Here is a 17,689-nt window from a genome sequence, read left to right as displayed (position 1 = left end):
CAGATGACATGATACTATACATAGAGAATCCTAAAGATGCTACCAGAAAACTACTAGAGCTAATCAATGAATTTGGTAAAGTAGCAGGATACAAAATTAATGCACAGAAATCTCTTGCATTCCTTTACACTAATGATGAAAAATCTGAAAGAGAAATTAAGGAAACTCTCCTATTTACCACTGCAACAAAAAGAATAAAATACCTAGGAATAAACCTACCCAAGGAGACAAGAGACCTGTATACAAAAAACTATATTACACTGATGAAAGAAATTAAAGATGATACAAACAAATGGAGAGATATACCATGTTCTTGGATTGGAAGAATCAACATTGTGAAAATGACTATACTACCCAAAGTAATCTACAGATTCAGTGCAATCCCTATCAAACTACCAATGGCATTTTTTACAGTACTAGAACAAAAAATGTCACAATTTGTATGGACAAACAAAAGATTCTGAATAACCAAAGCAATCTTGAGCAAGAAAAACGGAGCTGGAGGAATCAGACTCCTAGACTTCAAACTATACTACAAAGCTACAGTAATCGAGACAGTATGGTACTGGCATAAAAACAGAAATATAGATCAGTGGAACAGGATAGAAAGCCGAGAGATAAACCCGTGCACATATGGTCACCTTATCTTTGATAAAGGAGGCAAGAGTATACAACTGAGGAAAGACAGCCTCTTCAGTAAATAGCGCTGGGAAAACTGGACAGCTATATGTAAAAGAATGAAATTAGAACACTCCTTAACACTGTATACAAAAATAGACTCAAAATGGATTAAAGACCTAAATGTAAGGCCAGACACTGTAAACCTCTTAGAGGAAAACATAGGCAGAACACTCTGTGACATAAATCACAGCAAGGTCCTTTTTGACCCACCTCCTAGAGAAATGGAATTTAAAACAAAAATTAACAAATGGCACCTAATGAAACTTAAAAGGTTTTGCACAGCAAAGGAAACCATAAACAAGATAAAAAGACAACTCTCAGAATGGGAGAAAATATTTGCAAACAAAGCATCAGACAAAGGATTAATCTCCAAAATATACAAGCAGCTCATACTCCTCAATATCAAAAAAAGAAACAACCCAATCTAAAAATGAGCAGAAGAGCTAAGTAGACATTTCTCCAAAGAACATATACAGATTACTAACAAACACATGAAAGGATGCTCAACATCACTAATCGTTAGAGAAATGAAAATCAAAACTACAATGAGGTATCACCTCACACCAGTCAGAATGGCCATCATCAAAAAATCTACAAATAATAAATGCTGGAGAGGGTGTGGAGGAAAGGGAACCCTCTTGCACTGTTGGTGGGAATGTAAATTGATACAGCCACTACGGAGAACAGTATGGGGGTTCCTTAAAAAACTGAAAATAGAACTATCATATGACCCAGCAATCCCACTACTGGGCATATACCCTGAGAAAACCATAATTCAAAAAGAGTCATGTACGACAATGTTCATTGCAGGTCTATTTACAATAGCCAGAATGTGGAAGCAACCTAAATGTCCATCAACAGATGAATACATAAAGAAGATGTGGCACATATATACAATGGAATATTGTTCAGCCATAAAAAGAAACAAAATTGAGTTATTTGTAGTGAGGTGGATGGACCCAGAGTCTGTCATACAGAGTGAAGTAAGTCAGAAAAATAAAAGCAAATACCATGTACTAACACATATATATGGAATCTAAAAAAAAAAAAAAAAGGTTCTGATGAACCTAGGGGCAGGACAGGAATAAAGACACAGATGTAGAGAATAATAGACTTGTGGACACGGGGAGAGGGAAGGGTAAACTGGGATGAAGTGAGAGAGTAACACTGACATATATACACTACCAAATGTAAAACAGAGAGCTAGTGGGAAGCAACTGCATAGCACAAGGAAATCAGCTTGGTGCTTTTTGACCACCTTGAGGGGTGGGATAGGGAAGATGAGAGGGAGACGCAAGAGGGAGGAGATATGGGGATATATGTATATGTTTAGCTGATTCACTTTGTTATAAAGCAGAAACTAACACACCATTGTAAAGCAGTTATACTCCAATAAAGATGTTAAAGAAAAAAAAATGGGTCACTGAAGAAATCAAAGAGAAAATCAAAACATACCTAAAACAAATGAATATGCAAACACAGCAATCCAAAAACTAGGGGACACAAAAAATCCATTCTAAGTGAAAAGTTTATTGTAGTACAAGCCTACCAAAAGAAACAAGAAAAATCTATAGTAGACAAACTTAGTTTAGATAATCTAACCTTACACCTAAACAAACTAGAAAATGAAGAACAAGCTAAACCCAAATTTAGTACAAGGAAAGAAGTCATAAAGATCAAAGGAGAAATATATGAAATAAAGACTTAAAAAATGAAAAACTCAATGCAACTAAGAGCTGGATTTTTGATAAGATAAACAAAATTGATAAGCTTTTATCCAGACTCATCAAGAAGTGAAATTAGCCCAACAGAAAAAGACAGATACCATTTAATTTCACTTATAATGTGGAATCTAAAAAACAAAACAAAAAAACCCAGAATCATTGATACAGAAAACAAAGAGGTGGTTGCCAGAGGGGAGGAAGTGAGAACATTAGAGAAATAGATGAGGGAGATTAAGAGGTACAAACTTCCAATTGCAAAATAAATGAATATGAAATGTACAGTTTGGGGAATATATTCAATAATTAATATATTTGTAGGGTGAGAGACCTATCTAGTGATCATTTTGAAATGTATAGAAATATCAAGTGACTATGTTGTGTACCAGGAGCTAACATTTTGTTATAAGTCAATAATAATTTGAAAACAAACATACAATCTCATAGAATAAGAGATTAGATTTGTGGTTACCAGAGGTGAGAGGTTGGGGGAGAGGGAATTGGATGAAGACAATCAAAATGTACAAAATTCTAGTTATACAATAAATAAGTACTAGGATGTATTGTACAAGCTGATAAATATAATTAACACTGCTATATGTTACATATGAGAGTTGTTAAGGAAGTAAGTCCTAAGATTTCTCTTCACAAGGAAAAAAATTTTTTTATTTTTCTTTAATTTTGTATCTATATGAGTTGATGGATGTTCACTAAAGTTATTGTGGTAATCATTTCATAATGTGTGTAAGTCAAATCATTATGCTGTACACCTTAAACTTATACAGTGATGTATGTCAATTATGTCTCAGTAAGACTGGAAGAAAAAATAATAAATAAATAAATATATATATATTTTAAAGGTACAAACTTCCAGTTATAATATAAGTAAGTACTAGGGATGTAGCATATAACATGATAATTATAATTAACACTGTTGTATGTTATATATGAAAGTTGTTAAGAGAGAAAATCCTAAGAGTTCTCATCATAAGGAAAATTTTTTTCTATTTCTTTAATTTTGTATCTATATGAGATGATGGATGTTCACTAAATTTATTGAGGTAATAAAAATAAATGTTTGGCACATTCTTTAAACTTGGGACCAGTGCCCAGCACATGACAGGTACTCAATAAATGTAGCTGTTACTATTCTCAGTATAATCATATACCCTCATCAAGAGAACATGCTCTTATGATAATAACTTATCTCACATCACTTAAATATTTGTTATGCCCATAAAAAGACAATATCTTTTCTAGATCAGATCAGGGACATTTACCATTTTCACAACCTTTATTCTTATAATCCACTTCAGTCCACCTCAGACTGGTCTCTGTAAAAAAATGCCATTGTCTAAGTACTCTGAAAGTAGTCAGTTTTCACAATTGCTCATAGTTCTGTAAAGAAGTCTTCTTCAACTGTCATTCTATTTCTGAACCTTTTAACCTCTGTACGAGTTTCAGCAATGATCAAATGAAATGGATTCCTCTGCTGCTGCTGCCCATTACAAATCCCTTTTCTCTGAGTCTTTGGAAATGCAATTTTTGTTTGTTTGGGTTTTTTTTAATATACTTTATGTAACAACCAAAAAACCCTCCATTTCGTGCTGTGATATAGAAATCTTAATTCACGATCAGGTATAAAAAATTATAACTTTAGTTATTTTTTACAATTTATTTAACCTTTTGTGTCACATCCTGACATTGAAAGAGAAACATAGTCTCTATAAATTAGAATTTTTCTCCTTCTGTCAAGTGACAGATATAATGTCCAGTGAGAAGAGGGTGTTTATAGGCCGCATCATTTGATGCCTAACTTTGGCAGGAAAAGAGGTCTGTATCTGATTTTAAATGTCACATGACCCCAAGAATATCTACACAGACTTATGTCATCCCATCTCATCCTTGATATTCAATCTATTTATATTGCCCTGCAACTGTGCTTGATTCTATCTATTTGGTCCCTTCAGGAATTTGGCTCTCTCTATTTCATCAGTGACATACTTGAGGACCTGGAATCTCTACAAGGCTAACAATCTCCCCAGATATGACTCTGCTACCTCTACCCCCAGGGCCCTTCCCAGCAAGATGAGTGCGGAGTCCCTCTCAGTCAGGTCTACCAATATCCATACACTTATTACTTCTTGGTCACTCTTCTTTCTACCAGCTTAACAGAAGCTCCTCTATCCTAAGTTGTTCTTCACAAATCTTTGGGCTGTTTTTTTTTTTAATTGTTGAACTCCTTCCCACTCCCACACAGGTGTGTGACCTTTTAAAACATGTATTGGCTTGCAACCTCAGGAGTTCCCCAGGTGACATTTGAAACTGGCCCCCATACATGAAGGGAAATGAGAGACCAAAGAAAGAGGCAGACCACTTCCGATTGATAGGTGACAAGGAACTTACATATGAGGCTTCCCTTGGGTGGCCACAAGAGGAATAGATGTCCACACCTACCTACCAGAATCTTAAAAGTTTATATATAAGACTTAATGTGGCTCAGTCACATATATAGTCCAGATAGTTTCAACAACCCCTTACTCTCTCAAGGCTGCATCCTTGAAGTGGCTGTTAGCATGGGAATAGTAAGCAGAATGTAAATTCCATGTACAGGGGAGGGTATAAGAAGCCTCTGATTGACCCACTCATAGGTCAACTGGTGGGCACGTCCTCTCAATGACCTCTTCCAAGTACATGAAAACCAGGAGACTTCAGGTTCCTCAGGAAACAGATGCTAAGATGGAGATGTGGAGAATGTTCTTGAAAACAATGCCTATAAGGGATAGAGGGAAGCAGGTTTGAGTAAATGGGGAAGTTCAACAGGATGCAGGTGTGACAGAGGCCACATAGATCTGACAGAGAGCTTGGAGAATCAGGTACAACTCTTCAAAGATGACCCAACTTGAAGTAAAGGCCGAACTTCATGCCCCTTCACCAACAAATCTCTGGACAAGTACTGTCCCAGAGAGGGATGTAACCATGGATGAGGCTGCTCTTTTTAGTCATGGCAACTTCTGGAGCCACAAGTAAGTTATAGTCCTAGCAGCTGAGGTAATAAGGATCTCAGTACTAAAGTGGGAGATCTGCTTCATCCACTGTGAGTTCTCAAACTTTATCTGCATCAGAATCACTTAGAGGTGATTACTAAAATACAGATTGCTAGGTACAACATCAGAGTCTGATTTATTAGGTCTGGATTGAGGATGGAGCATCTGGACAAGTTTCTAGGTGCTGATGCTGTTTCCAGGTGCAGAACCACTGCACTTCACTATCCCAAGTTTACTTCGCTTATTTTCCTTCAACAGAGTGAAGAACACCTTTAAACTCAGGAAGTCCAAAGGAGACAAACAAAATAAAGGTAAGTGGAGAATGAAACTCTGTAAATATTTTTTCAAGTACTGTCCTGTCAAAACTCACTGGGAGGGCCTCCCTGGTGGCGCAAGTGGTTGAGAGTCCACCTGCCGATGCAGGGGATACGGGTTCGTGCCCCGGTCTGGGAGGATCCCATATGCCGCGGAGCGGCTGGGCCCGTGAGCCATGGCCGCTGAGCCTGCGCGTCCGGAGCCTGTGCTCCGCAACGGGGGAGGCCACAACAGTGAGAGGCCCGCATACCGCAAAAAAAAAAAAAAAAAAAAAAAAAAAAACAACTCACTGGGATAATACTTCTTCCTTTACTTATTACTTTGAAATTCTTTATTCTATATTTAGTTCATTTTTCTTTCCTTTTCTCTCATTAATTAAATGTTACTTGCTCTATGTTTATTTCCAACATTTCCCCATCAACTTGTCCCCACTCTGGCAGCAATAACTCCTCAACATTATCTCATTCTGATTCACTCATTCATTCAGAAATTATTTACTCTGTGCCCATATTTATTTGTTACATCTGAATTCATCAGTGTGAAAAAGTTCAGTGCAATTTAACTATTATCCTCACCAATGTGAGTTATGGTGGCACACACATACAGGAAAAACCACAAATGCAAGCCTTGTGTGGAGAAGGCTAGGTGACCTGCAAGCATGACTTTAAATGATAGAGTGACCCTTAAACAGAAAGATAACAAGGTTTGTAAACAAGCACACCATAACACAACATGAAGTGTAGGGACCTTGATATATGTTTCTCATTACACAGAATTAATTAGTTTATTATCATGTTGATAGGTGGCAGGCAGGCTTCATGGAGGAGGAGTTTTCTTCATTTTCTCTTCTAAACCCACCCAATTCAGTGAAGCATATTTAGTACCAATGATCATGCTCAGACAAGACATGTGAAAAATCCTAGTGTTCCTTTTCCCAACCCAATTCCTTGACACTCTTCTGCATGAAAGTGATGTTTATTTGTGACATTTCACCTTGTTTTTGCCTCCCATGACTGTCCTTTGTCATTCTTTTTAATATGACCTCAATGCATAAAACTGTAGTGAATGGCAGAAAAACTATAAGTTTTCCTTTTTATCTTCCTCTGCAAAGGTCCCAAATCCTCCCACTCTTTACATAAAACCCCTGAATATACTTTTTCTGGGCATCGTGGCTAAAATGATGTGTGAGATTTGGAAATAATTTATTTTTAATTAAAGATATTTAAAAAGCAGAAAAATAATGTCTATGAGGAAATATTAGAAAAATATTAGAAAATTAGGATTATTTAGGATGGAAATTAAAGGTTAGGGATTAATTTAAGAATCTACTTCAAAGATATAAAGGACATCTAATGGATAAGATTGAGAGAAAGAGGAGGAAAGAAAGACACTGAATTTCTGCTAAGAGACAATTGAAACTAGAAGGAAAGGTTTTCCTACCTAGCAGACAACTTGACATTCATTGGGCACCTGAAAACGTTTTATTACCTATTTTCCTGAGAGTCTTAAAAAACCAAACAATATCAAATTTCAAAGCAGGATTAGCTGTGGTCCTATCAGGAGACAGATTAGTAGAATAGATGAACTCCTAAATTCTCTTCCTACCTAAGATTTTATCTTTTATCACATCAGTCAGACACATTCTGCAGGGCAAAACTGAATTCTGGCAAAGGACATATCTCCAAAGAACCATTTTTCATGGCTTTACATATAATTATTATTGATAGTATAATCTACAAAGACTGAAGAGATGGCCACATGTAATGGAAATCCTTAGTCTGTGCGAGCTCTTTGCTTGGAAAGATTTATATATCTATGCTTTTTTTTTTCTCTATCTACCTTATGTTTGGTAGTGTATATATGTCCATGCCTCTCTTTCGCTTTGTCACAGCTTACCCTTCCCCCTCCCCATATCCTCAAGTCCATTCTCTAGTAGGTCTGTGTCTTTATTCCTGTCTTACCCTTATGTTCTTCAGGACATTTTTTTTTCTTAAATTCCATATATATATGTCAGCATACAGTATTTGTCTTTCTCTTTCTGACTTACTTCACTATGTATGACAGACTCTAGGTCCATCCGCCTCATTACAAATACCTCAATTTCGTTTCTTTTTATGGCTGAGTAATATTCCATTGTATATATGTGCCACATCTTCTTTACCCATTCATCCGATGATGGACACTTAGGTTGTTTCCATCTCCGGGCTATTGTAAATAGGGCTGCTATGAACATTTTGATACATGTCTCTTTTTGAATTATAGTTTTCTCAGGGTATATGCCTAGTAGTGGGATTGCTGGGTCATATGGTAGTTCTATTTGTAGTTTTTTAAGGAACCTCCATACCATTCTCCGTACTGGCTTTACCAATTCACATTCCCACCAGCAGTGCAAGAGTGTTCCCTTTTTTCCACACCCTCTCCAACATTTATTGTTTCTAGGTTTTTTGATGATGACCATTCTGACTGGTGTGAGATGATATTTCATTGTAGTTTTGACTTGCATTTCTCTAATGATTAAAGGTGTTGAGCATCCTTTCATATGTTTGTTGGCAGTCTGTACATCTTCTGTGGAGAAATGTCTATTTAGGTCTTCTGCCCATTTTTGGATTGGGTTGTTTTTTTGTTATTGAGCTGCATGAGCTGCTTAAAGATTTTGGAGATTAATCCTTTTTCAGTTGCTTCATTTGCAAATATTTTCTCCAAATCTAAGGGTTGTCTTTTGGTCTTGTTTATGGTTTCCTTTGCTGTGAAAAAGCTTTTAAGTTTCATTCGGTCCCATGTGTTTATTTTTGTCTTTATTTCCATTTCTCTAGGAGGTGGGTCCAAAAGGATCTTGCTGTGATTTATGTCATAGAGTGTTCTGCCTATGTTTTCCTCTAAGAGTTTGATAGTTTCTGGCCTTACATTTAGGTCTTTAATCCATTTTGAGCTTATTTTTGTGTACGGTGTTAGGGAATGATCTAATCTCATAGGTTTACATGTCCCTGTCCATTTTTCCCAGCACCACTTATTGAAGAGGCTGTCCTTTCTCCACTGTACATTCCTGTCTCTTTTATCAAAGATAAGGTGATCATATGTGCGTGGGTTTATCTCTGGGCTTTCTATCCTGTTCCATTGATCTATCTTTCTGTTTTTGTGCCAGTACCATACTGTCTTGATTACTGTAGCTTTGTAGTATAGTCTGAAGGCAGGGAGCCTGATAACTCCGGCTCCATTTTTCGTTCTCAAGATTGCTTTGGCTATTCGGGGTCTTTTGTGTTTCCATACAAATTGTGAAATTTTTTGTTCTAGTTCTGTGAAAAATGCCAGTGGTAGTTTGATAGGGATTGCATTGAATCTGTAGATTGCTTTGGGTAGTAGAGTCATTTTCAAAATGTTGATTCTTCCAATCCAAGAACATGGTACATCTCTCCATCTATTTGTATCATCTTTAATTTCTTTCATCAGTGTCTTATAATTTTCTGCATACAGGTCTTTTGTCTCCTTAGGTAGGTTTATTACTAGATATTTTATTCTTTTTGTTGCAATGGTAAATGGGAGTGTTTTATTGATTTCACTTTCAGATTTTTCATCATTAGTATATAGGAATGCCAGAGATTTCTGTGCATTAATTTTGTATCCTGCTACTTTACCAAATTCATTGATTAGCTCTAGTAGTTTTCTGGTAGCATCTTTAGGTTTCTCTATGTTTAGTATCATGTCATCTGCAAACAGTGACAGCTTCTTTTCCGATTTGGATTCCTTTTATTTCCTTTTCTTCTCTGTTTGCTGTGGCTAAAACTTCCAAAACTATGTTGAATAAGAGTGGTGAAAGTGGGCAGCCTGGTCTTGTTCCTGATCTTAGTGGAAATGGTTTCAGTTTTTCACCATTGAGGACGACGTTGCCTGTGGGTTTGGCATATATGGCCTTTATTATGTTGAGGAAAGTTCCCTCTATGCCTACTTTCTGCAGAGTTTTTATCAAAAATGAGTGTTGAATTTTGTCGAAAGCTTTCTCTGCGTCTATTGAGATGATCATATGGTTTTTCTCCTTCAATTTGTTAATATGGTGTATCACATTGATTGATTTGTGTATATTGAAGAATCCTTGCATTCCTGGAATAAACCCCACTTGATCATGGTGTATGATCCTTTTAATGTGCTGTTGGATTCTGTTTGCTAGTATTTTGTTGAGGATTTTTGCATCTATGTTCATCAGTGATATTGGCCTGTAGTTTTCTTTCGTTGTGAAATCCTTCTCTGGTTTTGGTATCAAGGTGATGGTGGCCTCGTAGAATGAGTTTGGGAGTGTTCCTCCCTCTGCTATATTTTGGAAGAGTTTCAGAAGGATAGGTGTTAGCTCTTCTCTAAATGTTTGATAGAATTCGCCTGTGAAGCTATCTGGTCCTGGGCTTTTGGTTGTTGGAAGATTTTTTATCACAGTTTCAATTTCAGTGCTTGTGATTGATCTGTTCATATTTTCTATTTCTTCCTGATTCAGTCTTGGCAGGTTGTGCATTTCTAAGAATTTGTCCATTTCTTCCAGGTTGTCCATTTTATTGGCATAGAGTTGCTTGTAGTAATCTCTCATGATCTTTTGTATTTCTGCAGTGTCAGTTGTTACTTCTCCTTTTTCATTTCTAATTCTATTGATTTGAGTCTTCTCCCTTTTTTTCATGTTGAGTCTGGCTAATGGTTTGTCTATTTTGTTTATCTTCTCAAAGAACCAGCTTTCAGTTTTATTGATATTTGCTATTATGTCCTTCATTTCTTTTTCATTTATTTCTGATCTGAATTTTATGATTTCTTTCCTTCTGCTAACTTTGGGGTGTTTTTGTTCTTCTTTCTCTAATTGCTTTAGGTGCAAAGTTAGGTTGTTTATTCGAGATGTTTCCTGTTTCTTAAGGTGGGATTGTATTGCTGTAAACTTCCCTCTTAGAACTGCTTTTGCTGCATCCCATAGGTTTTCGGTCATCGTGTCTCCATTGTCATTTGTTTCTAGGTATTTTTTTAATTTCCTCTGATTTCTTCAGTGATCACTTCGTTATTAAGTAGTGTATTGTTTAGCCTCCATGTGTTTGTATTTTTTACAGATCTTTTCCTGTTATTGATATCTAGTCTCAAAGCATTGTGGTCAGAAAAGATACTTGATACAATTTCAATTTTCTTAAATTTACCAAGGCTTGATTTGTGACCCAAGATATGATCTATCCTGGAGAATGTTCCATGAGCACTTGAGAAAAATGTGTATTCTGTTGTTTTTGGATGGAATGTCCTATAAATATCAATTAAGTCCATCTTGTTTAATGTATCATTTAAAGCTTGTGTTTCCTTATTTATTTTCATTTTGGATTATCTGTCCATTGGTGAAAGTGGGGTGTTAATGTCCCCTACTATGAATGTGTTACTGTAGATTTCCCCTTTTATGGCTGTTAGTATTTGCCTTATGTATTGAGGTGCTCCTATGTTGGGTGCATACATATTTACAATTGTTATATCTTCTTCTTGGATCAATCCCTTGATCATTATGTAGTGTCCTTCTTTGTCTCTTCTATTAGTCTTTATTTTAAAGTCTATTTTGTCTGATATGAAAATTGCTTCTCCAGCTGTCTTTTGGTTTCCATTTGCATGGAATATCTTTTTCTACCCCTTCACTTTCAGTCTGTATGTGTCTCTAGGTCTGAAGTGGGTCTCTTGTAGACAGCATATATATGGGTCTTGTTTTTGTATCCATTCAGCCAATCTGTGTCTTTTGGTGGGAGCATTTAGTCCATTTACATTTAAGGTAACTATCGATATGTATGTTCCTATTCCCATTTTTTAAATTGTTTTGGGTTCATTATTGAAGGTCTTTTCCTTCTGTTATGTTTCTTGCCTAGAGAAGTTCCTTTAGCATTTGTTGTAAAGCTGGTTTGGTGGTGCTGAACTCTGTCAGCTTTTGCTTGTCTGTAAACATTTTAATTTCTCCATCAAATCTGAATGAGATCTTTGCTGGGTAGAGTAATCTTGGTTTCAGTTTTCTCTCCTTCAACACTTTAAATATGTCCTGCCATTCTCTTCTGGCCTGCAGAGTTTCTGCTGAAAGATCATGTTAACCTTATGGGGATTCCCTTGTGTGTTATTTGTTGTTTTTCCCTTGCTGCTTTTAATATGTTTTCTTTGTATTTAATTTTTGACACTTTGATTAATATGTGTCTTGGCATATTTCTCCTTGGATTTATCCTGTATGGGACTCTCTGTGCCTCCTGGACTTGATTAACTGTTTCCTTTCCCATATTAGGGAAGTTTTCAACTATAATCTCTTCAAATATTTTATCGCTCCCTTTCTTTTTCTCTACTTCTTCTGGAACCCCTATAATTCGAATGTTGGTGCATTTAATGTTGTGCCAGAGGTATCTGAGACTGTCTTCAGTTCTTTTCATTCTTTTTTCTTTCTTCTGCTCTGCAGTAGTTATTTCCACTATTTTATCTTCCACATCACCTATCCGTTCTTCTGCCTCAGTTATTCTGCTATTGATCCCATCTAGAGTATTTTTCATTTCATTTATTGTATTTTTAATCGTTGCTTGATTCATCTTTTGTTCTTCCTGGCCTTGTTAACTGTTTCTTGCATTTTGTCTATTCCATTTCCAAGATTTTGGATCATCTTTACTATCATTATTCTGAATTCTTTTTCAAGTAGGCTGCCTATTTTCTCTTCATTTGTTAGGTCTGGTGGGTTTTTATCTTGCTCCTTCTCCTGCTGTGTGTTTTTCTGTCTTCTCATTTTGCTTATGTTACTGTGTTTGGGGTCTCCTTTTTGCAGGCTGCAGGTTCGTAGTTCCCGTTGTTTTTGGTGTCTGTCCCCAGTGGCTAATGTTGGTTTAGTGGGTTGTGTAGGCTTCCTGGTGGAGGGGACTAGTGCCTGTGTTCTGGTGGATGAGCCTGGATCTTGTCTTTCTGGTGGGCAAGTCCCCGTCTGGTGGTGTGTTTTGGCGTGTCTACGGCCTTTTTATGATTTTAGCCAGCCTCTCTGCTAATGAGTGGCGTTGTGTTCCTGTCTTGCTAGTTGTTTGGCATAGGGTGTCTAGCACTGTAGCTTGCTGGTCGTTTAGTGAAGCTGGGTGCTGGTGTTGAGATGGAGATCTCTGGAAGATTTTCACCATTTGATATTATGTGGAGCTGGGTGTCTCTTTTGGACCAGCATCCTGAAGTTGGCCCTCCCACCTCAGAGACACAACACTGACTCCTGGCTGCAGTGTCAAGAAGTTTTCATCCACACGGCTCCTCAATTTGGGATGATTCGTTGTCTATTCATGTATTCCACAGATGCAGGGTACTTCAAGTTGATTGTGGAGCTTTAATCCACTTCTGAGGCTGCTGGGAGAGATTTCTCTTTCTCTTCCTTGTTCTCACAGCTCCTGGGTTTCAGCTTTGGATTTGGCCCCGCCTCTCCATGTAGGTCGCTGGAAGACATCTGTTCTTCGCTCAGACAGGACAGGGTTAAAGGAGCAGCCGCTTCGGGGACTCTGGCTTACTCAGGCCACGGGGGAGGGATGGGCACCGAGTGCGGGGCGTGCCTGCAGAAGCAGAGGCTGGTGTGACGTTGCACCAGCCTGAGGCACGTCGTGTGTTCTCCCAGGGAAGCCTTCCCTGGATCCTGGGACCCCAGCAGTGACGGGCTGCACAGGCTCCCCAGAAGGGGGGCGTGGACAGTGACTTGCGCTCGCACACAGGCCTCGTGGCGGCAGCAGCAGCCCCAGCGTCCCACGCCCATCTCTGGGGTCCGTGCTTTCAGCTGCAGCTCATGCCCGTCTCTGGAGCTCCTTTAAGCAGCGCTCTTAATCCCCTCTCCTCACGCCCCAGGAAACAAAGAGGGAAGAAAAAGTCTCTTGCCTCTTCGGCAGGTCCAGAATTTTTCCCGGACTCCCTCTCGGCTAGCTGTGGCTCATTAGCCCCTTCAGGCTGTGTTCGCGCCACCAGCCCCAGTCCTCTCCCTGCACTCCGACTGAAGCTCAAGCCTCAGCTCCCAGCGCCTCCCGCCCCAGCGGCAAGCAGACAAGCCTCTCGGGCTGGTGAGTGCTGGTTGGCACCGATCCTCTGTGTGGGAATCTCTCCATTTTGCCCTACCCAGGTATGTGGGGAGTTTCTTGCCTTTTGGGAGGTCTGAGGTCTTCTGTCAGCGTTCGGTAAGTGTTCTGTAGGAGTTGTTCCACGTGTAGCTGTATTTCTGGTGTATCTGTGGGGAGGAAGGTGATCTCCGTGTCTTACTCTTCTGCCTTCTTCCCCGGAAGTCTCGGATTTAAATGTTCTTCTACCAACAAAATCCTGATTCCAGTTGGAGATATTCAAGGACCCAGAGAGAGAGACAGTGTTCTCTGGGCAGCTTGCCTCCAAATGCCTATGATTTCTTAAAGTTCTTACTTCTTTGTAACCCTAATCTAACATTTATATTGTGTATATGAATCCTGGTTAGTGATAAGAGTATAAGACTAGAGTAATGTAAATTTGGAGCATAAGTCCACCCCAAAATTTTTGAAAATACTATATTTATGAATTTTACATTTCTCATATTAGTTTATTTTCATTCATAAGGTTTTATAAAAACAAAGGAAACCATAAACAAGATGAAAAGACAACCCTCAGAATGGGAGAAAATATTTGCAAACAAAGAAACTGACAAAGAATTAACCTCCAAAATATACAAGCAGCTCATGCAGCTCAATATTAGAAAAACAAACAACCCAATCAAAAAATGGGTGGAAGACCTAAATAAACATTTCTCCAAAGAAGACATACAGGTGGCCAACACTCACATGAAAAGCTGCTTAACATCACTAATTATTAGAGAAATGCAAATCAAATCTACAATGAGGTATCACCTCCCACCAGTTAGAATGGGCATCATCAGAAAATCTAAAAACAACAAATGCTGGAGAGGGTGTGGAGAAAATGGAACCCTCTTACACTGTTGGTGGGAATGTAAATTGATACAGCCACTCTGGAAAACAGTATGGAGGTTCCTTAAGAAACTAAAAATAGAACTACCATATGACACAGCAATCCCACTACTGGGCATATACCCAGAGAAGACCATAATTCAAAAAGACACATGCACTCCAATGTTCATTGCAGCACTGTTTACAATAGCCAGAACATGGAAGCAACAAAAATGTCCATCCATGGAGAATGGATAAAGAAGATGTGGTACATATATACAAATGGAGTATTAGCCATAAAAACGAATGAAATTGGGTCATTTGTAGAGACGTGGATGGACCTAGAGAGTGTCATACAGAGTCAAGTAAGTCAGAAAGAGAAAAACAAATATCATATATTAATGCATATATGTGGAATCTAAAAAAAATGGTATAGGTGACCTCATTTGCAGAGCAGAAATAGAGACACAGATGTAGAGAACAAATGTATGGATACCAAGGGGGAAAGGGGTGGGGTGGGAGGAATTGAGAGATTTGGATTGACATATATACACTCTTGATACTATGTATGAAGTAAACAATGGGAACATACTGTATAGCATAGGGAAATCTACTTGATGCACTGTGGTGTCCTAAATGGGAGGGAAATCCACAAGAGAGGGGATATATGCATAAGTATGGCTGATTCATTTTGCTGGGCAGTAGAAGCTAACATAGCATTGTAAAGCAACTGTACTCCAATAAAAATTAATTAATAAAAAATAAATAAAGAGGCCCATTGATTTGGGAAAAAAAATCAGAATAATCAGAGTGGGAAAAACAACCTGAGTTGGTTGGACTCACTCTAGAGAATATTTTTAGGGTGTCACATGTATACTTTTGCCATCCTAAAATATAGTCAGCAATGCATGGGTACTAGAGTAGGGTACAGAAAATTGAAGAAGTGAGAAAGGCATGAGGGATATAAGTTATCTCAAGCTGGAAATTCCCTTGAACCTTTTCCTATGTATCAAATACTATTGTACCATTAAATCCCAGCTGAAATACCACCTTGTCTAGAAAGCCCATCACCACTCCCATAGTCTTATGGTAGAGTTGCTCAGTTACCCCCGAGTTTAAATTCTAATTTCAACAAATACTATCTATAATAACTTGAACATTTTACTTAGCATCTCTTAACCTCAAAATAAATTTGACACATGTATGTTTGTGAAAACTTCAAGGACAGTGTCAGGTACAGAATAGGTTTTCATCAAACATCACTTTCCCCCCTTAAAGTGTTATAATGTGTCATTTTTATATTTATGATAGTAATTATTTTATTCTCCTTGGCAAATTTGCTGTTGCTTATATATCTGTATCCCATTTCCATTAGATATAATTACCTTAAGACCAAGTATTGTGCCTTAGTCATATTTACAAATCCTTGATGGCTAATGTGGTACTGGCATACAAGGGGTGACACATTTTTATTAGTCTCCAAAGTTCAAAAAACACTATGTCAATCATCTAGAAATGATTTTAATAGTGAAAAATGTCCATCATGTTCTTAAATTCTAGCATAAATGGAAGTTTTAAGTAAAGAAAAAATTATCAGCAAAAGCTGAAGACAATCTGTGATTTTCTAAAATTTACTGTCATTTCATACTCTGAGCTGATTTCTGGGAACTTGTGGGTAAAAGGGAAAATAGAAGCACAATAGAACGAATGTTTGTTTCTCCCCAAAGTTCATGGGTTGAAACTCTAATCCCAATGTGATGATATTTGGAGGTGGGACCTTTGGGAAATCATGAAGTGGAGCCCCCATGAATGAGAAAAGTGACCTTATAGGCCCATTCTGCTGTGTGAAAGTACAGAGTGAAGGCCGTCCAGAAAGAGGGCAAAAAAACAAGAACCTGACTAGGCTGTCACTCTCATCTTGGACATTTACCCTCTAGAACTGTGAGAAATAAATCTTTGTTATTTAAGCCACACAGTCCATGGTAATTTTCTATAGCAGCCCAAACTGACTAAGATAAAAGGTATAGTGTATTAAGATTATATAGATAGAAAAAATTCACTCTGATTATTATTATTATTTTAATATAATACCTAACATAAATTAAGTATGAATGATCAGAATTTTAAAACTAGGGCAATGTAGGGGGGAAAAACCTCACAACACAAAGAGGAAATACCTTTACCAATTTGGTGAAGTTCTCCCAGTATTTTCAATGCGCTTTGCATACTACTGATCATACTATATAATGATGTTTTGCCATTAGTTATAGTTTAACTAACCTAATATACAGTAAGAAATTTTCAATGTTATTACTAACTTTTAAAAAATCATTTTATTTGTTATCAAGTATGCCTTCATGTATATATAATAATTATATAGTCATTCCCATTTATTTGGGTTTTTAATTTCTCAATTTATATTTCATAAATACTCATTTGAAGATATTTTAAAAGAAATTCATTTACTGTATTGAAATTTAAAGTAATAGACCTGAGGTCCAAAAGGGCAGAGTAAGAATATCCTGAAATTATTTCCTCCCAAAGGCACAACAAAATTGCAACAATTTACAGAGCAACTATCAATGAAATAAAATGAAGACTAGCAGAAAAGATTTTCCACAACTAAAGATATAACAAAGAAGCTAATGACATTTTGGCACAAGACTTGGCTCCAACCACCAGCCTGTTGTCTCCAGTGCTGGGATGCCTCAGGCCAAACCACAAACTGGGCAAGGGCACAGTTCCACCCATCATCAGACAGGCTGTCTAAAGACTTCCTGAGCCCACAGCCACCTCTAGACATGTTCCAAACATGGCCCTGCACAGCAGAGGCCAAAGATCCAGCTCCAGCCATCCACCAGTGGACAGGCACTGGCCTGTCCCACCAGCAAACCTGTAGAAACCTCTAGACCAGTCTCAACCACCAGAGGGCAGACACCAGAAGTAAGAAAACTACAGTCTCACAGCTTGCAGATTGAGTCCACAAACACAGGCCAGACACTACCCTGGGACCACTTGGCCCCTGGCC

Source organism: Mesoplodon densirostris, chromosome 11 (genome assembly GCF_025265405.1).
Source record: "Mesoplodon densirostris isolate mMesDen1 chromosome 11, mMesDen1 primary haplotype, whole genome shotgun sequence".
Classification (NCBI taxonomy): Eukaryota; Metazoa; Chordata; class Mammalia; order Artiodactyla; family Ziphiidae; genus Mesoplodon; species Mesoplodon densirostris.
This window is presented reverse-complemented; position numbering follows the sequence as displayed.